This window comes from Tursiops truncatus, chromosome 17 (genome assembly GCF_011762595.2).
Source record: "Tursiops truncatus isolate mTurTru1 chromosome 17, mTurTru1.mat.Y, whole genome shotgun sequence".
Classification (NCBI taxonomy): domain Eukaryota; kingdom Metazoa; phylum Chordata; class Mammalia; order Artiodactyla; family Delphinidae; genus Tursiops; species Tursiops truncatus.
Genome location: NC_047050.1, coordinates 7958891 through 7985539, shown reverse-complemented (window position 1 = coordinate 7985539; position 26649 = coordinate 7958891). Strand labels below are relative to the sequence as shown.

Sequence of the window (26649 nt, the reverse complement as noted above, 5' to 3'; positions counted from 1 at the left end):
ACCGTGGGTAAATGCCTGATTCCATTCCTACCCCGAGGCGTTGGTTATTGCCCCGACTGTGCACTACCGCCCACCAAGAGGGCAACTCTCACCCCCACACTGTGAGCTCTTTTAAGACTCTTTTTGAAGAACTCTTAGGGGTAGATCAGGGAGATCCACTGCTCCCAAACCATCCTCCCACGTGGTCATGGATTCTCGAAGTTCCTTTAAGAAGAAGACAAAACCCTTTGCAAATTAGAGAGGAAACTTAAAATACAACTACTGCCGGTAGTAGAGGAGAGCACTTAGCCTGTGAATTACGTCCACCGGATGACATAAACGATAGCAGACCCCACCCTCCACCTAGCGCAGGTTTCCACAGAGAAGAGAGAACAAATGACCTTGAGTTCAGGCATGAAGATGAGTTTCTCCGAAATATAGGGGCTGGGTGCAAAAGGAGAGACTCGGATGCCTGAGACAGTCACAGCCTCCCTTCCAGCTTCACCCAGAGCACAGACTGCACACAGAGGACCCTCTCATCTTCCTCCAGAGCACGGCCTCCTCTCACACCACCCAGGGAAACGCACAAGCCACGTGCGCTAGAAACCCTGGGCCGGGAAATAGCAACCAGCGCCGTCCTTGCTAGTTTCTGAGGGTGAAAAGGCAGCGTACTGTGAGAGCTCGTCAAACATCACCCCGCTCACACTTCTCCCAAATGGCCACCTAGCGGCCTCGGAGCGCTCCAGCTGCGCAAAGTGCTCTCTTTGCTGGTCAAGTTGATGTCTGAGTTGGACAGAATAGAAAGCAGGGTTTGCAGAGTGGAGGTGATGCTGTCCATCAGCTTCACAGGGGTTTGCCGCGGATGCTCAAGTACAGCAATCCAGGCAGGACCAGCGACGAGCAGGCACAGCCAGAGGAGCAGGTGGTCGGGGGGGCGGGCGGAGGGCGTAGGGATCAAGGCTCTGAAGGCAGGTCTTCAGCCTGAAGGATAAGCCCAGGGAGCTGGGATGACGTCTTCATACGTGCGAAGAGAGAAAATCCGCTCTCTCTGTGGCGTTCCAAAGCACGGGACCAGGCTCAAGAGGCGAACACAGTTTAATCCAATAGAAGGACATGCTTTCTAATAGCACTGACCCGAGATGGAGTTAGCTGGCCACTGGCCACTGACCACTTCCTGAACTCAAGCAAAGGCTACTGCATTTATTTTTTAATAAATCTTTTTTTAAGAGATCTATTTGTCTATTTATTTGGCCGCAGCATGTGGGATATCAGTTCCCCCACCAGGGGTTGAACCCATGCCCCCTGAACTGGAAGCACAGAGTCTTAACCACTGGACCGCCAGGGAAGTCCCAACCATGATTTAAGTCTTTTTAAATGACATTTTACAGTGAAAGGCATTATTGAGTCACTTCTGATATAAGAGGGGGAAAAAATAAAGAAAAATTTGAAATGGCTGCCTTACCGGTTCAGACACTGTGTCGAACAAATCCTTCTCTCAAGGCTCCTCTTTCAATATTTATATCCTCTTTATTATAAATGTGTTACAGAATTTGAAGATTCATTATAAAGAAGAATTTTTCCTACAGAATATGAGGTTTCGCTTTGTATTCTAAAAGAAAATTTAAAAGATTCTGATCTCTTGAATGACACTGGGAAGTGGGTAGAAGAAAAAGTCATACAGATTAATGGCTGAGGATGGGCGACTGTGGCTGCGCACGTCCCCGCTCTGTCCTGTAGGTGGCAGCATCTGTTTACAGCTGTCGCATTTACCTTCAATGGCGGCTGGAGGGCAACTGGGTTGAGCGAGTTTGAGTCCGGCTGCTTCAATTTCCAGAACATCCAGCATAATCAATTAAAATTTTAATATCATTAGGTAACTGCCTTTACTGAAGGAAAGAAAGAAAGAAGCATAGAAGTAGGCTCTGCCTGACAGAAAGGGAAGCAGCGTATTGATTCTATGCAAGGTCATAGCTCAAGCCACCACTGTCACATTTTTTTACCTGGACCACGTATTGAATCCTTTATTTTTCCTCTGCTCAAATCTACATGAATGCAACAAAAACTGTTGTTTACTGTTCTCTTGTCCTTCCCACGTAGATTTCAGAAAGAAACCAGTGAAGAAGTAGCCTACACTAACCCAGTGAAAATTCAGAAAGGCCGTGAACTGTCTACAGCTGAAACCAGGGAAGTGGGCTAGCATTGCTTTTTATAAAAATAAATAAATAAAGTATACAATTATATTTTAAAGTTATATTTTTAAATATTATACATATTTTAAGTATATATATGGAATGGAATAAACTTCTTGAAGTATTAAAAATGAAAAGCCAGATGTGGCTTGCTTGAAACACCAAACATTCCGCTCCCTGTGCCTGGGGTCTCTGTGTTGATATATTACTGCAAAGCCCCAGAGTAAGCCAGAGAGCATGGGGAGAGCAGGTCTCCGACTGCCATTATGGTCAGTCTTTTGGAAAACTCAAAATACTCTGTTGTGTAAGATCCTCTAGGGCAAACATTTCCAACCAGTAGATCAGGATCAACCAGTAGGGTCACCTAGCTCCTCAGGGGGGTGGCCAGGTCAGGGCTGTCCACACCCCGTCTGCTCATCCCATTTTTATCCCAGGCTTCCTGTTGGGAAAAAGACACCACGCAGGCCCACACCTCAGAGGCCTCCCCTGGGGAGACTCCCCCCAACCCCTCAGCCCTCCCCCATGCCCAGGCTCTCGATCCTTTGGGAAAATAAAAAGTGTTCCACTTCTGGAGAGGCCGCCCGCCCCTGCTCTGGAGTCAGAAAGCCCCACTCTTTGGGGAATTTCCAAACCTTATTGTTTGTTTGATTTCCTGAAACCTGTCTTCTGCCCCTAAAAACCAAAAGCTGTTTTGCATAGTTGTTTCTTTCCCTTTAATTAAAGAAAAATTGAGTAAGTGTTGTTTTGAAATTTTCACGGCTCACTTAGACATAACTGGACACCAGGGCAGCACAGAGTCAGATTTGGGAGAGACGACTTCCAAAATTTGGTAAGTACGTTATAAATAGGAACAGAGAGACATAGCTAGTATTTTAAAACATGTCCTTCCAGAATATTAACTAATGCTTAAATGTATTACTTGGAACTTATAGAAAAATTATGAGGTTTACACTGAAAATGTGGGTTCTGTAGTCAGGTTTGCCCCGTGTATAGCCTTGGGAAAGTTACTGTATTGCTTTGCTAAGGCTGCCATAACAAAATACCACAGGCTGGGGGATTAAAACGACAGAAATCTACTTCCTCATGGTTCTGGAGGCTGGAAGTCTGAGATCAAGGTGTCAGCAGGGTTGTCTTCTTCTGAGGCCTCTCTCTTTTGCTTGCAGTTGGCCGCCCTCACCCTGCGTCCTCACATGGTCCTCCCTCTGTGTCTGTGTCTAATCTCCTCTTCTTATAAAGACACCAGTCATGTTGGATTAAGGTCCACCCTAATTCACTCCCCTCTCCCACTTCTGACACAGATATCTCAGAGCAGAAGATTGCTGGACCCACAGGAAATTCCAGCAGAGGAGGATCTATTTAAAGTTCTGACTTCTCGGCTTCCCTGGTGACACAGTGGTTAAGAATCTGCCTGACAATGCAGGGGACACGGGTTCGAGCCCTGGTCCAGGAAGCTCCCAAATGCCGTGGAGCAACTAAGCCCATGCGGCACAACTACTGAGCCTGCGCTCTAGAGCCCGCGAGCCACAACTACTGAGCCCACACGCCACAACTACTGAAGCCCAAGCGCCTAGAGCCCGTGCTCTGCAACAAGAGAAGCTACCACGATGAGAAGCCTGCGCACCACAACAAAGAGGAGCCCTGCTCACCGCAACTAGAGAAAAGCCCACGCGCAGCAACGAAGACCCAAACGCAGCCAAATATAAATAAATAAATAAATTTATTTTTAAAAAAGTTCTGACTCTAGAATTCAAACCAAACATGGGTTCAGAAGGAAAACAAGAAAATAAAGATGCATTTTCCTTCCCTCAAAGAAGTGTCTGGCCGTGCACAGAGTGGGTGGCCAAGCAGAGAAGAAGCGATGGCCAAATGGCCGGCACCCCATGCTCCCAGGCACACCGACTGGGATGGAGTTTCACAAGCAGAGCTCTCCTGGCAGAGACAAAAGCTGGCCTGTCTGTCCCTCCTTCTCCAGGGAAAACGCACGGCCATTCACCCAGTCACCTCAGTGGCTGTGACACCTGATGCTGGCATAGCAGCCAGCTGCTGAAACAGCATTGCTAAGGTAGCCCGAGAAAACCAAACCATGGCAGATAAATGCGGTGATTTCTTGCTGGAGGGGAAAGGGCCCCAAGAAAAGAGCAACCAAGCAAGTGTGTTCCAGAAAGAAAGGTAAACAGGGATAGGCCAGGTGCCTCACTATTTCTTCCTTCACCTTCTCCCTGGTGCGTGCTTTTAATTTGCGACACGCGGTACTAAAGAGACTGTCCATAGATTTAGCATTGACGTTTCCTTCATGCAGTAATCCTTTGAATCCCATTTGCTGTAGATTTCTGCAGAGTGACATAAAAAAGACTTGTTTTGAAATTAGTGAGCACATTATAACGAGCTATTTTTTTCCAGTATTTGGGGCAACTTGAATAAGCTAACTCACCCAAACTCACCTCGCTCGGCCTGTGCCCAGGAAGAATTCTACAGGAATAGAGGCTGGATTACAAATCATCGCACTATCCATTGTTATGAAAAACGCCAACGGACACTGGCTCTAATCACATGATTTTTCCCACACAAACAACTCAGACCCTCACCCGACTTAAGGAAAGGATTTGTATGGGGTCAGTATGGCGACTTCAATAGGATTAGCCTTTTTTCCATCACACTGGTGCACTGCAGAAAGTTGTGTATAGTTGTCACATACACAGTAAAGTATAAACAGAAGAACGATATACTCTCTTGCTCCTAATAAAAAGGTTCCTGAGATTCCACATTAAAAAAAAAAAAGAAAAGGAAAGGAAAAACGAGAAGTTGGACGTCCAGTACAAGACGCTTACTTGGGGAAAACTTCCCATTTTGCAGGGAGGAGACAAGGGATTTCTTTCTCCCCGCCTCACACTGTGAGGGATGTGTCTTGCCCACGCCTCTCCATCCACGATCATAGCTCGTGCGGTGGTCCAGCTCCCACCGTATCGCCCTGGCTGCCAGCCCCAGTAATACCCCTTGGGGAAAGCAAAATAATGGCTTCCAAAGATGTTCATGTCCCAATTTCCCCCAATTGTGACTATGTTACAGCAGAAGGCCAAGAGGAATTAAGGTTGTCAGTCAGCTGATCTCAAATAGGGAAATTATCCTGGATTGTCTAGGTGGACCCAGTGTAATCACAAGGGTCCTTAAATGTGGAAGAGGCGGCAGAAAAGTGATGTTTGAGTGAGGTGATGGGAGAAGGACCAACCTACCATTGCTGGCTTTGAAGATGGAGGGTGGGACTCAGTATCCAAGGAATGTGTGCAGCCTCCAGGAAACAGGTTCTCCTCCAGAGCCTCCAGGAAGGCCCTGGTGACACCTTGATTTTAGCCCACGGAGACCCACTGTGGACCTCTGAATTACAGAACTGCAAGGCAATAAATCTGTGTCATCATAGCCATTTAGCGTAGGGGAATTTGTTACAGGAGCAGCAGCAGAAACTATCCACCACGCCTGCCCCTTGGCCTCTGGAACTAAGGCAGGGGTAGCCGCCTACTCTTGCAGACCAGTGGGTCTCCCCACTGCCCTTGACTAGATCTCAGATCTTTCATCACATGCGTAACCCACACATCCGGTTTCCTGACTGGTCTGTGACTGATATAGGTACCATCAGAGCAAACTGGTACTTAGTCAAAAAAGCTCAAATGCTAAGAGAAAAAATGCCACCTAATAAGCTAGCTGTCTAAAGAGAATCTTCAAACTTCTCCATCTGCAAATCTTTTCCAGTGAAAGAATCTGCATCCATACATTAAATGTAAATGGATTAAATGTTGTATGCGTGCATCTCTGATCAGTCAAAAGAAGCAAGTACACATGGGAACAAAGACCTCAGTCTAAAGAATGTTCTTCCTAAAATCGAAAGCACATTCATTTTACTTCAATGTTTTGCCAGATCTGCCCAAACCTGTCCTAAATAACCAGTACCATCAAAAACACCCCGCGAGCTTTAACCATGGCATTTTCCCCTATTAGGATTTCATAAGAATATCAATAATGTGATCTTGCTTTCATTTTGGCAAAAATAATGTTATACGTTATTGTTAGTTTCTTTCCTAAGAGGCCTTAGGTCTTCTAGAGAGAGGATTTTAAAAATGGAATTAGTTCAGATATTTAGTAAAAGCGGAAGTATTGTACCCCAGGTAGTAGCTGCTAAATTATAGAACTTTTGTTTTATGAAAGACTTAATAATTTAGTTGCTTCTTTGTAGTGCATTTAAAGATGTGGTTTTGTTTGAGAAAAAGAAAATTCACCAATTATAATGAAATAAACAGTCCTCCTAGGAAAAATGTCCCCTCCCTCACTCCTTTTCATACAACTGCTCTTGCTAACATTCTTGCATTTACAAGAGCACTGAAGGACCCTGGCCCAACAGAGAGTGTATTAGTTTCCTACTGCGGCTCCATAACAAATTCCCACAAACTTCATGCCTTAAAACAACACACATGTATTACTTTCAGTTCTGGAGGTCAGAAGAGTAAAATGAGTCTCATGGGGTCTAAATCAAGGTGTCAGCAGAAGCTGGTTATTTCTGGAGACTCCAGAGGAGAATCTGTTCCTTCCCTCTTTTACCTTCTAGAGGTGTTACCGACCAGAGTTCTTGACCTCCTTAATCAACAGAAATTGATCAGAGGCCAGACAAGAAATTCAGGCAAGGCTTTACTGGGGCTCCTGCTGCAGCAGCGGGGAGCGAGAACAAGCAGCACATTCCCCTGCTCACTCGCTCTCTCCCCGAGGCAGTGGCAAGCTGGTTCCTTATACAGGGGCAAGTCCAGGGTCAGCCGGAGGGGGGCTTAGGTGGTTTGCTCACCCCTTTGGTGGTGTTGTGTGCAGCAGGTGTGAGCAGTACCCGGCTTTTGCTCCAGGCTCTTCTTTTTGTATCTTGTTGCCCATAATTTGCCCCTACTGTGCACGTACACGGTTATTTTTAGTCCCTTATAGTTTCTTTGTATTCTATTGCTGGAGGAGACATTTGTCCAGGTGCAAGCACTGCAGCAAAGGGTCCCAAGTCCCAGGTCCTAGCCTGTCTCAGAGGCTGCTGACATTCCTTGGCTAATGGCCACATCCAATCCAATCTGCTTCACGTGGCCTTTTCCTCTGTCTCTGACGCCTCCTACATCCCTCTTATAAGGATGTTTGTGATTATCAGGCCCACTTGGATAATCCAGGATAATCTCCCATGTCAAGATCCTTAAGCAAATCACATCTGCAAAGGTGCTTTTGCCAGGTAGAGTAACAGTCACAGGTTTTGGGGATGAGGGCCTGAACATATTTAGGGGGTCATTACTCAGGCTTTCACAGTCCACCCTCTGGCCCCCAAAGATTCACACGCATCCCACATGCAAACTGCATTAACCCCATCCCAAGGTTCCCAACGGTCTTAACCCATCACAGTTTCAAGTCCAAAATCTCATCCAAGTCTCAGCAGCTCCCAAATCTCATCTAGGAAATACAAATCAGGTACAGGTGAGTCTCTGCATATAATCCATCCTAAAGCAGAAGTTCTCTCTTCCTGCGGACTAGTGAAATTAGAAAATGAGTTACATGTTCCAAAAAAACAATGATGGGACATGCACAGGATAAGTTATAGGCATGCCATTCAAAAAGGGTGAAAATGAAAGGAGAAAGGGAGCATGTGGGTCTCAACCAGTATGCAACGAGGCAAACTCCATTACATTTTGGGACCCAGGAATGAGTCTCTGGCTCAGCCCACAGCTTCACCCTCGAAGCCATTCTTTTCCTTCTTTCCTCCCTCCCTCCCTCCCTTCCTTCCTCCCTTATATTTATTTATGTATGCAGTGCCGGGTCTTAGTTGCAGCAGGCGGGATCTAGTTCCCCGACCAGGGATCGAACCCGGGGCCCCTGCATTGGGAGTGCAGAGTCTTACCCACTAGACCACCAGGGAAGTCCCTCATCCTTTTTCTTGAAGGGTACTGCATGTTTGCAGCTGAGTACTTTTATCAGCCTGTCTCCTACCTGTGGAATTTGGGGAGCCCACCAGCCTTATTTTATTTCATCTTCTTTCTGTCCCTTTCAATCCAAGTGTCAGTGTTTCTGCTGGAATGACATTCTCAAAAACCTATGGGCCATTATTCAGCCTGCCACAGATTGCTCAGACAGGATAATTAATACAGGGAGGAAAACGTGACTTCTGAAGGATGTCTTTGGCTACCTACGTTATAAAGCACCACACACACAGAATGCAATCATTCACCGCTCTTAAATGTGGATTTAAGGTATGTCAGGTCTTTAAGTCTCAAGTTATACACTAGAACACGATATTATCTGAAAGACCTTTCAACTGTGCTATATCTCCTTACAGGAAAAGTCAGAATGAGTGCTAAAAAGTAAAAACTGGACTGTCCAGACGATGCTCATGACTAATAAATAGAGAATAATCTTAAAAGGAAGGAGGTGCTCAAATTACAGCAGGAGGTATTAGGGACAACTTCCTCATAGGACCCCCAATGAGCATCAGGAAGGTTTATGAAGCTGTGGAATCTGCTTCCTGGAAAATTTTTAACAATTTCTTTTGAAATTAATGGCATCAAGGACTTTCTTCCCTGAGTTAGGCCCCCACTGCTGGCAAGGTGGACACTGAAAAAGCAGCAATCAACTACTTTGGAAAACAGTTTGGTAAAAATTAAAAAGTGATACCATACAGCCCAGCAATCCCACTCCTACGTATATATCCTACGTGAACGCTTGCAAATGGGCCCCTTTAAACATGTTTAAGACAGTGTAGTATATCATGGCAAAAATGCCAAGAAGCCACGCATCTCTTGACAGGAGAATCGCTAATACGTTGTTATGGATGCACACCATGGACTACCGTACAGCAGCGAACGTGAAGAAATTATAGCTACGTGCTTCAATGTGGATGAAGCTTAGTAGCGTAGTAGCAGGTGAAATAAGTAAGTCATAGAAAAATACATACATATAGTTCGATACCATTTAATAAAGTTCAAATCAAGCAACACATTATAGAATACTCACATATGACACAATTGTAAGGAAAAGAAAGTCATGAAAATAAACCAAATATCAGGGTATTGATCAACTCGTAGCAGAGTGAAGGATGGACTGGGGGTGGGGCAGCAGGGGTCTACAGGGAACTTCAGGATTTGAGGCATGTTCTATTTCTTGGGTCAAATGGTGGGTTCACGAGGGTTCATTTTATTATGCAGATGAATAATTTCAACATATGGCATAGTTTTAGAGTATAAACCAGACTCAAGATAAAACTAAAAAATTCTCCCAACGTCATTTATTTATTTATTTATTTTTGGCTGCGTTGGGTCTTTGTTGCTGTGCGTGGGCTTTCTCTAGTTGCGGTGAGCAGGGGCTACTCTTCGTTGCGGTGCACGGGCTTCTCATTGCAGTGGCTTCTCTTGTTGTGGAGCACGGGCTTCTCACTGCGGTGGCTTCTCTTGTTGCAGAGCACAGGCTCTAGAGTGCAAGCTTCAGTAGTTGTGGCACGCAGGCTCAGTAGTTGTGGCTCGTGGGCTCTAGAGCACAGGCTCAGTAGTTGTGGCTCACGGGCCTAGTTGCTCTGCGGCATGTGGGATCCTCCCAGACCAGGGCCCGAACCCGTGTCCCCCGCATCAGCAGGCGGACTCCCAACTACTGCGCCACCAGGGAAGCCCCATACAGAGGTTGTTTTTTATCACTAGCCTTCCTTTTGGTTCTTAGAGTTTCCATCTCCCAGTTTATATTATCCATCTCTTCTTGCACGTTGTCCACTTTTTGAATTAGAGCCCTTAGCCTATTAATCATAGTTGTTTTAAATTCCCAGTCTGATAATTCCAGTATCTCTGCCATATCTGAGACTGGTTCTGATGCTTTCTCTCTCCTCAAACTTTGCTTCGTGTCTTTTGGTATGTCTTGTAATTTTTTGCTGAAAGCTGGGTATGATGTACTGGGTGAAAGGAACCCGGTACTGATTCCCATGGAGGTTTCTGCTCTGGTACCTCTACTCCAATAAACTGTGATTCTCTGTATCTGCCTATCTGTATCTCTAATTTGGGGGGCAGTGGTTTGCCCTGTGACCTCGGTCTCTGATGCATCTAGTTAAGAGTTGTTGCTTTTCAGTTTCTGAAGTCTTTCTCTTGCTGTGAAGATGGGAGTAATGACTTCCAAACTTTTTACAAGCCAGCCTGAAAGCTGGAAGTCCTCCCTTTTGTTTATACCAACAACAAGACACTCTCATCTCTGCAGACCAAGATACAATTTACTCTATTTGCCTCACGTAGGCTCTTCCCACTAATTCCAGGCTCTTGTCAAGCACACAGAGGAGAAATCCTCCATCAACCTCGGAATTCGCCAGAGATGGGGCCGTCCTCACACCCTCCAGCCTGGCATGCCTGCTGGCTTCTGCAAGCCTTGGCTCAGGAGACGAAGCCTGGACACACTCAGGTTGCCATCTTTCCAGAACTCTCTTCAATCCACCTGTACCCGATTCGCTGCCAAACCAAACGTAGATCCTGCCTCTTCTCTTTCTTTCCCTGTTGCCACTGGCCTGGCCCAGGTCCCCACTCCTTCTGTTCTCTCTTCTTCACAGGGCATTCTACCAGCTTCCACCCTGCAGGTCTCTTCCCAAACCATCCCAGTTCAGTCCCCACTATCAGTGAAGCATGACTTGGATCATTTCGCTGCCTCCTCAGGAACTGTCAGTGTCTTCCCAGTGCTTTCTGGATTAAATACAACATGCCTCGTCCTGACATTTAGGACCAATCTACATTTCTAATCTTAACTCTTACTGATCTCCTACAGACAACCTACTTCCAGCCAAACTAAAATTATAGCATTTTCCCAACACCTGGGCATTTCCTACTCTGTGCCTTGGCCTTATTTCAATTCTGCCACCTAAAATGCTTTCTCAGTTTGCTAAATTCTTACCCATTCTTCCCAAACCACATCCTTTATAAAAGGACCAAACACACACACCACAACTTCACAAAAAATAGCTAGCTCTTGCCACACTTTCTCTCTCCTTTGTGAATCTCCAGGCCACTTTCACTTTCAGCATTTAACACTCGCTTTTATTAGAGTGTGATTGTCCTTCGGGCGCCTGTCTTTTCTATGATATTTCTAGTTTTCTGAGGACAGAGTCCGTGCCATACTCATCTCCACATTCCCCCATAATATCTAACACAATGCCTTGCAGACAGTACACGCTCAACAAACATATCTTTAATTTAAATGAAACCATGTTATTTTAGGAAGGCAATCCATGGTTTTCAGCTCATTCGTTATGGTTCTGATGTACTGGATAAAATAGATGATACGATATCCCTGATAGTCACAAGGGGAAGAAGGACTGGGAACCAGAGGAATCCCAAATGGTAGAACTCAGAAATGTTCATCCACCTCTTAATTCCTCCTTCATTGCGTCTCTGTCCATAGCTACGTGTTGACCAACTCTCCACGGATTAACTACATTTTCTATCTTTACTTAACGTTTTCTCTTACTTAATGATCATTTCATTCAAAGGAACAAAGTTTTGAATCACTTCATGAACGTTACTGGACGTGTGTTGGGAGCAGGTAACCAGGAGGGATACTGGCAGCCAATGAGCCTGGCAATTTGCGTTGTTGGGTTTTTTTATCTCCCCAAAATGACAAATGACTATAAACTATAGACCTTATGCTGTTTTTCTTACAGACGGTGATCACCGCAACTGTTAAATCCTTATTGCTAAGAAACTACTAGACTAAGAAGAATGTTCAAATCATCTACCACTTGCCATTGATAAAATGTAGTGCCAGCAATAAAGAGCTCCAGGTCTGGAATATTACACCCTTGCTGCTCCCGCCACCCCACTGAAAATCACATAGCTACAGTGATAGTCAACATTAACACTCTCAGCCACTAGAGTAAGGTAAACTTTTTCTACTGACTCTATTTTGATTTTGGTAAAATACACATAACATGAAATTCACAATTAGTGACACTTAGTACATTCACATTGTCGTGCAACCATCACTACTATCTGGTACCAGATACACTGGCTTTTTTTTTCTTTTCCTAATGGCTTTTTGCTAAAATAAATTAGAACTATCTTCTGTAATGTAAGCACTATTCATTTTGCAGAACTGGATATTTTCAATCTCTTAGACTCACCAGCTTTTGTCAACAGGACAAATAAACAGCCCCAAAGAAAGAATCACTGCTGGGTCCCTTTGTTGGTCTGTGTAGAGGTATTCTGAAAGTCATAGGTAATTGATATCCATTTGCCTTGCAAGGACCAGGCAGCAACGTGGTTTCTAGCCCCTGGCGGTATGTTTCTGGAACTATAACAAACCTGGATGAAACACAGGAGACCCAAGACCTTGGCACGTTTTCACCTAAGCCAAGTCACACCATTAAACCTCAGTTAGGAAATATCAATAACTTGGGGAAGGTGGATTGCAGTTTAGCGTATTACCAGCTGTCAGCACCTCAGGAACTAAATTGAACAGCCAGGGAATTGAGATATGAAAAGTAAAGAAAGCAATCATATGGGTCTCCTTTAATATCATCTGTGGCATGACCACCCCCTGCCAGCCTCACGCCACTGCCCCTCCCCAGCTGAAACAAACATAAACAGTAAAACAGAAGTTTCATTTTATTTTTAAAGAAATAGGGACAGAGCGATTATAAAATTCCAGAAATATAAAAGTTGATGTCTCAAAGACCGCTACTCTTTCTATGCTTATATTTTCTAATATAAACCAGATGTTTTGAGTTTTTCCAAATAACTTCTTTCAGAGAAATAATGCTTTAGTCTTTGGCATGTTTTTGATCTTAGGTCAATTATTCTTACCTACTTTTTCCTCAGCCTTCACAGATGTTGTTTTCATACAATTCTAAACGTAAATATCCCCTAACTGGGCTAATTTGCATTTGCAGCTGTTCATCTCAACATTTAATGTTTATCATATAATAAGGTATTGGTTTTGGAAAAATTGGAATTTAATGAGAAAAATGCATTTACAGGCCTATCTCAGAGATATTGCAGGTTCAGTTCCAGACCACCACAATAAAGCAAATATGGCAAGAAAGTGAGTCTCATGAATCTGCTGGTTTCCAGTGCATATAAAAGTTACGTTTACATTACCCTATGGTCTACTAAGTGCAATAACATTATGTCTAAAAAAGATCATGGACGTACTTTTGTTTAAAAATACTTTATTGCTAAAAAACGCTAACCATTACCTGAGCCTTCAGAGATCTGTAGTAATAACATCCAAGATCACTGATCACCATCACAAACATAATGAAAAGGTTTGAAATATTTTGCGAATTATCAAAATATGACACAGACACGTAGTAAGCAAACACCCTTGGAAAACGGGCACCTATAGACTTGTCCTACTCAAGGCTGCCACAAACATTCAACTTGTAAAAAGGCAATAGCTGCGAAGTGCAATAAAGCGAGGTGTGCCTGTAGATGACTCTTTTGACCTAATGATACCCAGTTCTTTAGGAAACATTTGGGGGAACGTTAGCCCAATAAGGTTAGCAAACGAAGATAGAAGGAATGGCCCAATATACATAAAAATGCCTGAGGTCTCTACGATGGGGGGTTTCCTCGACCAACATCAAAAAAGAGGGAAGGAAAATTCTTGAATTCAAAAAGTGTCCTTGAATTTGTTAGATTTATTGTTAGAGTGAAAAATGCAACCAGTTTCAGAATGAATTAGATTCAATCTTTCTGAGGTTTCACTGACGGGTTGCATGCATTTCAGGCTCGTAGAAAGCCCAGCCAGTAACACAAATCAAGATGGCCATAAAAACAGATATAAGCTGAAACTAGAAACTTCCACTCTCTGACCAAGACACTGCCTCTCGCCGTGGCCTGGTCCCCTGCCCTGAGCCGACTGCCAGAGGTGGCAGATAAACACACAAACACACACCCAGGTGTCCTAATCCAAATCAGGCCACGTTAGCGAAAAAAATTCATCACTTGGGCCTCATGACACAGCACAAGGGAGCAACCGTGGTGTGTGTGCCTTGGGCCCCCAGACAGTTAACATAAGCCACACTGCAGAATGCAAAACAAATACACCTCCCTCCTTCCTGTACCACGCAGCTTCTTTTATCAGCTGCCTGGTGCGCCCCTTAGACAGGCAGCCCCTTCGGGTAGACTGGGCACGAGGCTGTCTGGGATCCATCCCGGGAAAGCCCGGATGGGGGTTCTATGGAAAACTTCAGATCAGCACTCCCCTCGGCTCCCCCGACCCGGCCCCAGCACTGCTTGTTAAGACAATAGGACAGCGGGGGCGGTCTGATCCCGAGTCTAAGGCAGCTCAGTCTAGCGCAAGGACACAAAGGCTGCTGAAGGAGGGGCCCAGCGTCCGCGCTGGCCACTGCCTGGCAACGCCAGCCGCGGAGACTCCTAGCCACCCGCCACCCGCCACCCCGGGCCTCGTCACGTGGCTCCGGCGTGGTCTGGGGTCCACTGAGGCCGCCGGTGCTCTGCCCGCTGCTGCACGGGAGCGAGGACGTGCACACTGCTCGCCCCAGAGCGGAGCGTTTCCTCTCATTCCCCTCCCCCTCCCGCGCCGATTTCAAACCCCGGTTTGCTGGCAAAAAGCTTTGCGAGTGTTTAATTTTGGAGGGCCTGCTGGCTTTCGGGAGCTCAGGAATAGCTGAATGCTATTCATTCTGGGGAAAGTAGATTATCTGGTTTCTAGGCTAAGACCTGGCCCGAGGCCAGTAACACGTTTTGGTAAATATTTCAAGGACCAAATGTAAAGTATAAAACAGGAGCCCTAGCCGCAGAACAGCAGTAGCACTCCTGGGGAGACACAGTAACGGCCTGGCTGGATGAGGGCGTAAGAGAGGAAATGCACTGTTGCCTGAAGATGAAAAATGGGCCTAAATCTTAGTGCAGGGCCTCTGGCCTTCTTCCAGCGGGACGGTTAGACCTGGTATCAGGGCTGGTACGGCAGGAGTCGCTGAGATGACGCATTCTGCTGACAGAGCCACCCAAACAGCTGGCGAGCTGCCCCGCTCCGCCCGTCTCGTGCGCTCACCGCAACCGGGACGCATCCGGCACGTTCATCATCTCCGGGGCGTGAATGGATGCTTAGCAGGCAGATAAGTCCGCAGGCATATATGTGTGTATTATCATGCAGATACGACAATTATTTCGTAATAGAAATGGAACCTGGGCCGTCGCTGCCTGACTTTTGATCCTGCCAGCGCTGCAGAAAAAAAACGCTCGCTGATATGTTCCATAGTCAGGAAATGGAAGCACAGAAGGAGAGCGAGATTACAGGCCACTCTGTGCATTCGCTAACACGTGCTGTGATTTTAGCCCTTTCTTGTGGATATCTCATTTCACAGGGAAGGGGAAAAGGCAAATGGGAGACAAAGAGGCCGCCACCCAGCATGCACGCATTTTCCATCCCAGTGTGTAACTAGAAAATAGAACAGAGTCATATAAATAAGGCAAAAGCGTATCAACAGACCAGTTGCTGTAAAATGGTGCAGAAAGAGAGAGAGAGAGAGAGAGAGAGAGAGAGAGGGAGGTGGAGGAAGAGAGAGAGAACAAATAAATGAAAGAAATGTGTAAAACTGACTTTTCCTTATAACTTTCTTTTGAGTCAGATCAGCATTACCCCACTTTGTTTCATTTCATGTTGAGTATATAGATAGATAGATGTCCATAGAGAGAAATGATTTTCTACGATAGATATTAAACTCAGTTAGGGCCAGACACGGTACTATTCTTTGTTTAATTCCATAGCCTCAAACTCTTGGTAGAAAATCTAATATTAAACTTTTTTCTTACCTAATTTGGCAGGAATTGGAAGATTTAGGGAAAGAAGGAAGTTAAATAGGATATGAGATCAGGTTTAACCAAGCTTGAATTGACTGAGCTGTAAAAAGAGGGAGGGGAAGGAAGCATTGTTGTCCAAGCCACTGAGTCCGCCATACTCCATTTGTAATCAAGGCGGCAATGGTTAGTCAGTGGCCCAGGACACCCCGGGTGTTTTCTGAGAAGAGCATGTGTGAAGAGGGGAGCAAGGATATTTGAGGGAAACTAGTACCCAACCAATCACTGATACTTATGGGCCATCATAAATTAGGTGTTTATAACTTGGGAGATACTTTTGTTTGCATCATACTCAGAGTAGTTTCAATCATAGTTTAAGGTTAGAAAGATGTGACCCATGCAAACGTTATTTCATCTTAATTTGGATCTATTTCCTGCACCTAAGGAACGTGATGGTCCTGTTCGCTCAGCTCCCCCCCTTTCAGCCTCTACAGGGGTCACACCTGGAGGGTGCTTATGCATCTCGATCCAGATAAACTTAGGGGTGCTTGACTGATCTGTCATAATTCTTTCAAACTGTTGGTCCTGTTTTGGATCAATTCATTGCCCTTTCAGCTGTAGAGAAAGGAACACCCTCTGGGGAGAATGATCTGCACACACCTCTTTCATTTGCCTGGGGCTGCTATGTGAAAACAGCCACCTGCCGCCGTCTGGCATCAATCCATCAATCCATGCCCTGCTGCTTGAGCAGCTGGTGGTGCCTCCCATTCCTTAAGTACTTGAGAATCCTTCCCCACGAGCTGGGCCATTGATTAAGTGCTTACTTTGGAAGAGGTGTAAGTAAGGACTACAGCGTGATCATAGAAACCACGTGTGCCCACTTGAACAAGAGGAAAAAGACATAGAAGAGCATTTTTAAAGGGAGGATGTGATTTTCTGTTTCAAAAGTTGCCCCCCCCCCCCCACGCCCTGCCCCTGATTCTCGTAGATCAAACAGCCTGATAGGAGCTCTCTTTGTTGAGCCAAACTGGGAATAATAGTTCCTTTGTCTGAACACCCACTATTTATTCATTTAACACTTGGTAAATGCCTACTAAGTGCCAGGCACTTTAAATGCATATTTGTTTTTACAAACAAACCTACAAAGCAACTATTATTATCCACCCCACCTCCACTACCACCACAAATATAATAAATATAAAAATCAGATGAAAGGAATGCAGCTCAGAGGAAATGCTAAAAACTAATATAAAATTATCAATAAAAAAGATAGCCAAATACCAAAATATAATATTATTAATATATTATCAAATATTATATTATCAATATAATATTATCAATAAAAACATATTACTAATATAATATTATCAGTTAAAAATGATAGCCAAATACCAAAAATATATAGACTTCCATAAAGGAAAACCTTATCATTTCACTTTGTAGTTTATTATTCCTTTTCACTAAGCTTGATTTTCCTAGAGGTTTCAGAGATTTGACCTAAAGACGATAGCTTAACAGTTCCCTTTGGAAGATAAAATGTTTATTAGCAAACATATACTTATAGTGCATGGTATTATTTTATTTTATGCTAAGATGTGAGCTGAGAAATGTGATTTTATTTATTGCAGGGGCACCATATTCAAAACCCCTTTGGTGCTATATATGGGAAGCAATGGATGGACCATGGTCCCATTAGCTGTGTTTACATCTCCATTCTAAACTTTAATACTCTAAATCAAGTTTTTGCTAATGTAACTTGCCACAATTTTGGATGTGTCTTTCTGGGTTTTTCTCCTTTTTTAAGTGAATCAGATAACCTGACTACATTAAGTACAGTTTATTTTATATGTATGTTTATAAGAGCACCTACCATACCAAATATTCAGTCAACGTGGGTCATTAAAATATATAACCTCGGCAAATTAAAACATAATCATTAAAACATCTTAAACCAAAAGAAATAGTAGAGGCACTTGAGAAACTATCAAAGAAATACTTTATGTTTAGTGTTTTCCATTAGGGACATAGGTCTGGAATTCCTCCCCACAGTTGAGAGTTGCAGTCATGGGAGTGGGTAAGATTACCAAAGAAGAAATTCATGAAGGAGGGAGGCAGTCCTTAAAGGATAGAATCTTAATGGAAATATCTCCAGCTGGGCGTTGAGGGCAGTGGGCAAAACTGAGGAAACCAAGGAACAAGGCAGGGAAGTAGGGGGTGATTGGGGGTGTGCAGTCAGTGGAACAGTGGGTGGGGGGCATCTTTCACTCTGGGCTTTGGAGTTTTGGAGACTGGAGAGAAGCCAGTGTCATTACTGGCACCTGAGTGAGCCCAACACCTGGACACCTGGACAACTCCCCTGACGGGTGTACATGTCCTCATAGGGGCTCTCTTTCAACAGGCTGAAAGAGGACATAATATTGGCATGATGGTTTTTCCATGAAGTTAAACACAAACACTGACACTGTAGAACGGGAGAGGCCACAACAGTGAGAGGCCCGCGTACCGCAAAAAAAAAAAAAAAAAAAAAAAAAAGAAGGATTTTAGAAGAATCAAGCTATAATTCTTCTTGGATCAATACCTACATCCTAGTAAGCAAACCTCAACAATGATCAGCTAAAGCTCTCAAAGACCTAGCGAATGAAACTAAAATGATAAGGGTAACATGCATAAGGAATGCACACAAAATATGCCAGGGGGTAAAGCCCCCTACAGAAAACTCAGAGAGCTAGGACAGGGAGGCTCTGCTCAGAACCCCACGGACACGGCCCTCAAGGGTCAGGCCGAGCAAGAGGCATCCACGGAGGAAAAAGGAACCACGCCAGCGCTGTGAGGAAAACGGGGAGCGTGCGGGGAAGTCTGAAAACAAGCAGGGTGGACGCGGTCAAAAGCCGGATGTAAAGACTGAACAAAGATCAGCGGCAGCGAGGAGGTCCCAGTGACCCTGCTGTTCTAGGGGTGCTGGGAGCAGAGCCAGGGAGCGGCGGGGATGACGTGGAGGTGCGTGAGAGGCGCTTGAGCCAAAGCCTGGTGACTGAGTCAAGAAGTCCGCTGTAAGGTGCACCCGGAGAGCTGTGTTACTATTAATAACTACTCAGGTATGCAAATGACTTACTTTCAAAGGGAGGGAGGGAAGGAAGGGAAAAGTAGAGAGGCTCTAATATCACCCTTAGTTACTCATATCCTGATACGATTCCTGGAAATAGTGAGGCGCAGATGAGTTGGAGCTAGTGCGCTGGGAATTGCCTGTGACCCTGCATTGTAAAAGATTCCATGTGACCGCGCTGCAGAAGAGGCAAAATGGAAATGCAGGGCAGGTTAGGAGGCCGCTGCAGGAATCCAGGAAGGCGGTGAGAGCGCAGCCTCTTCACAGGCAGAGCGGGCATCATCGTGGAAACGGACCTAAAGATTGGAGAGCCTCCTGGGACGGGAAGGGATGAGAGATGAACCCAGAAGGGCGGGGGTAGGACACGGACCCTGGGAGAGGCTCACACGGCTGGGAGAGGAAGCCACCTTACCTTTGCCGGCTGGAGAGCAGGCTGGGAGGACGGACGTGGGTGTAGGTAAATTGTAGGTAGAGGGTGAGAAGTTACCAGAAAGCACGCGCATGCCCTCAATTTTCTCAGTGACTCACGAGGTGAAGTCTGCTGAGAGCAGGGGGCGTAGGAACTGAGAGGGAGTCTGTCTTGAGAGGAGCGCTGAGGTCTATAAATAGTCTTCTAACTAATTAGACTGCGGAGGGAGACTGTGGGTCTGTCTGGGCGCACTGGGGGCCTCATGGTGACCTCTTACTGGGGGCCACAAACCCAGCTCTGCACCCACTGCTGCGTGTGCCAGATGTGCGGTTAACATACCCAGCTCGTGGAGCTTTGCAGCCGCAGGGTCTCGGCCATATTTGAACAGCACTGAGGCCTGGAAGATGCTATTGATTCCAAAGTGGCAGCTTTTTAAAAAAATGGATCATTGTCAATTTTTTGCTTGTGCTTTCAAGACATATGGCTTGATGCTAACTGAAATAGTGTGGCCTTCGGAAAGTTTCTTAACTTCTCTGTGCTTCCTTTGCCTCTTTTGGAAAAAGTAAACAACCTAATTAATCCTCATAGGATTCTTGTGACAATTCAATAAAATGATATATGTAAAACACTGAAAAAAGTTTCTGTTTATAAAAATTAAAGTGCTCAATAAATGATAGTTATTTTTGTCAAAAAATATGACTTGTACATATATATCCATACCTTGAATGTATATATATTTATATGTTCAGTGAAAGTATACATATACAATGTGTTGTAGCATTCATATATGTGTGTATATGTATGTAGGTATGCACATATATGTGTATTATATATGTATGTATGCGTGTATAGACACACATATATATAATTATAGCAACCATTTATTCAATATGCATTTGTCGAGCACATTCTACGTGCCAAGAACGACGCTAGATTCCGAAGAGACAATACTGAACAAAAATAGATGAAGCATCTGCCATTATAGGGTGAACAGTCTGATGGTTACGACAAGAAGAGGGTCAAACTGATGTAAAATGACAACGTGCTCAGTGCTGTAAAGAGCTCTACCGAGTGCAGTGAAAAGGTAAATCAGCACAGGTCAGGTGGTTCCGCCGCACCTGAGGTCACAGGCTGCCGTGTCCTCGTCCTTCTCCCCGACTACATTACGATTCCTTCGAAAGCTGTGGATCGCTGCCTACTCCTCTCTGTTTACGGCACCTGACTCCTGACCCCCGTGCACACAGCAGGTGCTCAATGTGTGTCTGCTGGCTAACCTGATGCCATGGGGTGTTCACCAGCAGTTTTAGTCATGACAGCCACGTGGGGCACCCACTGCCTTTCTTTATGAGAAACCGCAGAGGGACATCTTGGTGGTAACGGAACGTCGCCGTTGACTGGCTGATTTGGCAGGAACAGCTCACCCCAGACACTGAGTGAACTCTCAGCCCAAAATGCAGCGTCATTGATGCTTTTCCTTTTAAAAAAGCACAAAGCGCAGTGTTCTTTGTGCTAACATACATCGAGGACCTATATGTTTATTTCCTCTTGTTTTTCAGCGCAACTTCCATTGATCCAGCAGGTCGTCGGGAAAATGGGGGAATGATTGTTCAATGGGTACAGAGTTTCCCTCTGGGATAATGAAAATTTTCTAGAAATGGATAGTGGAGATGGTTGTACAATGTTGTGAATGTACTTAATGCCACTGAATTGTACAATTAAAATGGTAAGTTTTGTTATGTTGATTTTACACAATAAAAAATCCCCCCCCCCAAAAAGATTTAAGCTTGGGAATTTAGAAAATAGAAAACAAAAAAACTAGGTATGAATAACTGTCACCTTTTCCTCAAAGTCCTTCAACAGTTCCCCATTCTCTCCTGACCAAATCCCAACCAGGCCCTTCATGGACTGGGTCCCGCTTGGCAACTCCTATGTCTGTCCTTCCTGAACCCCAGGCTCCACCCAGGCCAGATAGCTTGTGTTTCCCCCATCATGCATCTGTGTTTTGCCTGCATGGGTTCTGATCTCTGAGATGCTCTTCTCATCCCCCACCTTCTAGCTGGAAAGGTGCACCTCAGCTTAGCCTCCTCAAGGGAACTTTTCCCAACACCCATTTCAAATCTTGCAGCCCCGGCCAGAGAAATGACTGCGCTCTCTCTCTCTCTCTCTCTCTCTCTCTCTCTCCCACTTTCCCTTGTGTAGCTCATTATCACAGCAAACACAACATTAAATGCACTTGTTTATTTATAGGTCTGTCTTCCTGTGCCCTACCTTGGTGGCAGCAGGGGCAACATCTCTGTTTTATTTGCATACTATGGTTTTAAAATCTTTGGCTCCAACGGGGTGACCTTGGGCAAGATATTTAACCTCTTCTAGATCTGTTTCACCTTCCATACAATTTGAATAATAATAATAGTCTCTATGTCATACAGTAGTTATGAAGCATAAATGAAATAATGCATGTGACGTGCTTAGAGAGGGCCCAATGCACAATCAACAATGAAGTGTTTGAAGAAAGGAGGTTCATAACCAATAACAATTGTTCAGTGGCTAAAAGGATGAATATTTAACGTTGAGAGTTGACAAGAAGAATGAATAACCTAATTCCAGATGTTTATTTAGAAAGACGAATGACTAGAAGAAAGAGCATTAGAGGAGAACATCTTTTGCTGTGTGTATCATAATATAGTCAACATACTTCCAACAACCTCCCACGTTTCTGCCATAAACTCTTCCACTCCCTCCAGAACCAGGCTGATCAGGCTACAGAGGTCTTTATAACTAAAATATCAGAGTCGGAACGAGGGGAAGATGGTGGAAGAGTAAGACACGGAGATCACCTTCCTCCCCACAGATACACTAAAATATCAGAGTCTTCTTAGAAAACAAAAACTCAATGAAACCGATAAGAAAGGCTCATTGCCACAGTCTTCAATACCGAACCAGTGGAGGCTCTTCATGCTTTGAAGAATACAAGGCAGTCCTGATGTAGACGTTGAGGAATTTTTGAGTGTTGTCTATACTGACCCACTTGCATCAGAATTTTGGCAAACTAGCCTGACTCCTGGAATTTAAACCAGTAAGTAACCTTTTCTCCCATCAGCTTGGCTTTGGGTGTAAATTCTTATTTTATTTTATTTATTTATTTATTTATTTGCGGTACGCGGGCCTCTCACTGTTGTGGCCTCTCCCGTTGCGGAGCACAGGCTCCGGACGCGCAGGCTCAGCGGCCATGGCTCACGGGCCCAGCCACTCCGCGGCACGTGGGATCTTCCCGGACCGGGGCACGAACCCACGTCCCCTGCATCGACAGGCGGACTCTCAACCACTGCGCCACCAGGGAAGCCCGTAAATTCTTATTTTGCGTAAGCAGATGCTGGCTATTTTCAAGGTATGGAGCTGGCTCATGCAGTGGACACAAAACATTATGTGACGCTTATGCACCGTTTCTTCTAAGGCAACACACACTGCAGGGAACAGTGCCGGAGTCCTCCAGGTGACTGTACCCGATTTCCATGCAGTCCCATTAAAGCGGACTCCACACCGAGCCCCAGGAGTGGAGCCTGTGACCAAGGCCTAAGTCATCAGCTATCTCACTTCCCCATCCTTTGATCTTCGTGGGTCATATGTGACCTAGGCAGAGTCAATGAAATGCAATGACATTTTCACTGCACCTTCTGGGGAAAAGACTCACTCAAAACCTTTGACCTAAGACGTAAGAGAATGAGTGGGTTAGCAGGGACCTTTCTGGTACCCACAAAACCCAAGGCTAAAGTCAACGCAGTGGAAGGCAGAACAAAGGAATAAAGTTTTTAAAAGCTGGCAGGTGCCAATGGTAAGCCTGAGCCCTGAATTGAGTCCTGTCTGTAGGTAGCATCCTCTTTCAGCTTTTGAGTCAATAAATTCCCTTTTGGACTAAGCCAGTTTGGGTTGGGCTTTTCTGTAACCGCAACTAAATAATCCCAACTGGCCTTCATCAAAGCCACTCTTCCCAAACGGGAGCTCCACACTCTGATTCCATCCAAGAGATAACTGGTGTCTCTAGAGAACCCACATGTGAATAGAATCAGGGCATATTCAAGAGGGTAAGTGTCTGGGTAAGAAAATCTCTCCTTTGGGGATACCTGTGGTTCACATTTCTGTGTGGGCCAAGAAACTCCTATAAATTTCACCTGTTGACACATTTTCTTTGCGGGCACTTTGCTACTTCAGGGGGAGGAGCCGGAAACAGAGGTGGAGAAGGGAAAGCATGAGGCAAAATGCGAATTATTGTGCAGGAAGCAATATAGCAGATGGCCTTTTCGCAGAGGGCTGGCGTGTGGGTACATGCGGTGTGAATTCACGGTGGAGGAACTAATCAGGCAGTGTTATCTGATCTGGAACAACAAGAAAAAGAAAGGGTCTCTTTCATTTTCCCCTGCTTTGGTATGTCTGAAAGCCCTTATCAGTGTGATAGGGCCTGGAATCACCCAACCAGAAAACCTTGACGGGATTGTGCTAAAGTGGGGACCTGGGATCTGGGTTGTTTTCCAAGGACCAACCGTCATTTCATTTTCAGAATGAATCTGGATTTTTGTTCTGTGAAAACAGGGCAGGTTCTGGATTGAAAACAAAAGTCAGACGTGCTGATGCTTGAATGTAAAGAACTACGGAGTTTCATAAGTTCTTCTGAGTAATAGAGGCTCGTCTCCAGCCTGGGGCCGAGGAGGCAGCGGGAGCAGACCCAGAGTCTGTGAGGTTATTTCTCCCGTGAAAAGCAAAAGCCCGAAGCAGGACTCTGAATAATCTAAGTGCAAAGCTGCTCCCATGGAAGGCAACAGAGCTTTCAGGAGGGCCCCTGGCTTCTGGGTACCAGGATGGGTTTCAAACTTGCCTCCATCCCCCACTGTCTCCATGGTGACAGAGAAGTTAGTTATCCTCTCTGAATGTATTTCCTCATCTGTAAACATCAGTTACGTTCTTGAGAGAAGTAAGTGGTTGAATTACATCAAGAGTGTACGGCCCATCGTAAGAACCCAAATAAATGGCAACAACACGATTTCAGTTACTCTGGGGAGACTTGGATCAAATACAGGACTGCAGGTACTGAGACAGGAATACCTTCTTCTCATTTGTCAGGCAGAGGGGGCAAAGTTCAGTTTCTTCTTACTGTGATTTTCTGCAGAATATCAAGAGAAAAACACCAATTTGCCACGAAATTTCTGCATTTTTCTGGCTTCTTCGAAGCTCAGCAAAATCTTGTCCCTAAACCACTGAACAGCTCTATAATTCCAGACTGGCTAGAGACAAAACCAAGTCAAAAGACTTTCATTGGACCATCAGTTTCTCAAGTATTCCCAAGTATAAGAATTGGGTTTTATTCCTCTTTTTAGACCAGATACATAGCACGGCACCTTACGGGTTGCTCAAGAAATTTTTATTCTCTTATCTAAGAAAATGAATTCATTCTCAGACCAGCCAACCTAAACTTCTGTTGGAATGTGCTCAAAGAAGCTAGGAAGGATGGAAGGAAGGAAGGGAGGGAGGGAGGGGGGAAGGCAGGAAGGAAGGGAGACTCTCTTGGTGTATTAGTTAGGGTAAGAGCTAAGCTGCTAAGGGCTAATAAAGAAACCCCAAATTCCAGTGGTTTAAAAGCAGATAGGGAGCGGCGCAGTGACGGCGGCGGCAGTGTTGGCGGTGGTTGCTATTCGGAGCCGTTGAGACGCCTCTGCGGCAGCTGGTGGCACAGGTGGCTCGCGTGGACGTGGGCAGAGGCGGCTGGCCCGCCACCGCAGCCCCAGCGCCCACGGCCCCGGCAGGTAGATGAAGTTCCTGATGGAGCTGCAAAACCACCCACAAACAAACTCCCCATTTTCTTTTTTGGAACTCATGAGACTGCTCTTTTAGGTCCAAAGGACATATTTCCTTACTCAGAAAATAAGGAAAAGTACGGCAAACCAAGTAAGCGAAAAGGCTTTAATGAAGGTTTATGGGAGATAGATAACAATCCGAAAGTGAAATTTTCAAGTCAACAGGCATCAACTAAACAATCAAATGCGTCATCTGATGTTGAAGTTGAAGAAAAAGAAACTAGTGTTTCAAAGGAAGATACTGACCATGAAGAAAAAGCCAGCAACGAGGATGTGACTAAAGCAGTTGACATAACCACTCCAAAAGCTGCCAGAAGAGGGAGAAAGAGAAAGGAAGAAAAACAAGTAGAAACCGAGGAGGCAGGCGTAGTGACTACAGCAACAGCATCTGTTAATCTAAAAGTGAGTCCTGAAAGAGGATGACCTGCCACTACAGAAGTCAAGATTCCAAAACCAAGAGGCAGACCCCAAATGGTAAAACAGCCCTGTCCTTCGGAGAGTGATGGTACCTGAAGAAGACAAAAGTAAGAAAAAGGGGCAAGAGGAAAAACAACCTAAAAAGCAGCTTAAAATGGATGAGGAGGGCCAGAAGGAAGAAGATAACCAAGAAAAGAGCCAGATAAAAAAAAAGGGGGAAAAAGAAGTTGAATCAAAAAGGAAAAATTGGAAGAAAAAAAAAAAAAGGAAAAATTGGGCTTCCCTGGTGGCGCAGTGGTTGAGAGTCCACCTGCCGATGCAGGGGACACGGGTTCGTGCCCCAGTCCGGGAAGATCCCACATGCCGCGGAGCGGCTGGGCCCGTGAGCCATGGCCGCTGAGCCTGCGCGTCCGGAGCCTGTGCTCTGCGGCGGGAGAGGCCACAGCAGTGAGAAGCCCGCGTACAGCAAAAAAAAAAAAAAAAAAAAAAGGAAAAATTTAGCTAAAACAGGGCTTACATCAACCTCTGATTCTGAAGAGAAAGGAGATGATCAAGAAGGTGAAAAGAAGAGAAAAGGTGGAAGAAACTTTCAGACTGCACATAGAAGAAATATGCTGAAAGGCCAACATGAGAAAGAAGCAGCAGATAGAAAATGCAAGCAAGCGGAACAAATGGAAACTGAGCAGCAAACAACATGTAATCTACAGTAATAAAAAATATAGCGCATTTGGGGCTCAAAGCATTAATCCAGTTACTGAAAAGAGAATACAAGTGGAGCAAACAAGAGAGGAAGATCTTGAGACAGACTCATTGGACTGAATTTCCCCCTCCCCGCCTTGATGGAAGAATGTTCCAGATTCTAAATTGAGGACTTCGTTAATGGCATTATTACTGTGTTGTGACTGTTAAAAAACATTTCCTGTAA

General features: G+C 45.0%; 1 pseudogene; it reads left to right on the top strand.

Moving 5' to 3' along the window:
* The first annotated feature begins 841 nt into the window (after positions 1 to 841).
* Positions 842 to 25835, top strand: LOC101335259 (PC4 and SFRS1-interacting protein pseudogene; annotated as a pseudogene).
* Positions 25836 to 26649: the final 814 nt, after the last annotated feature.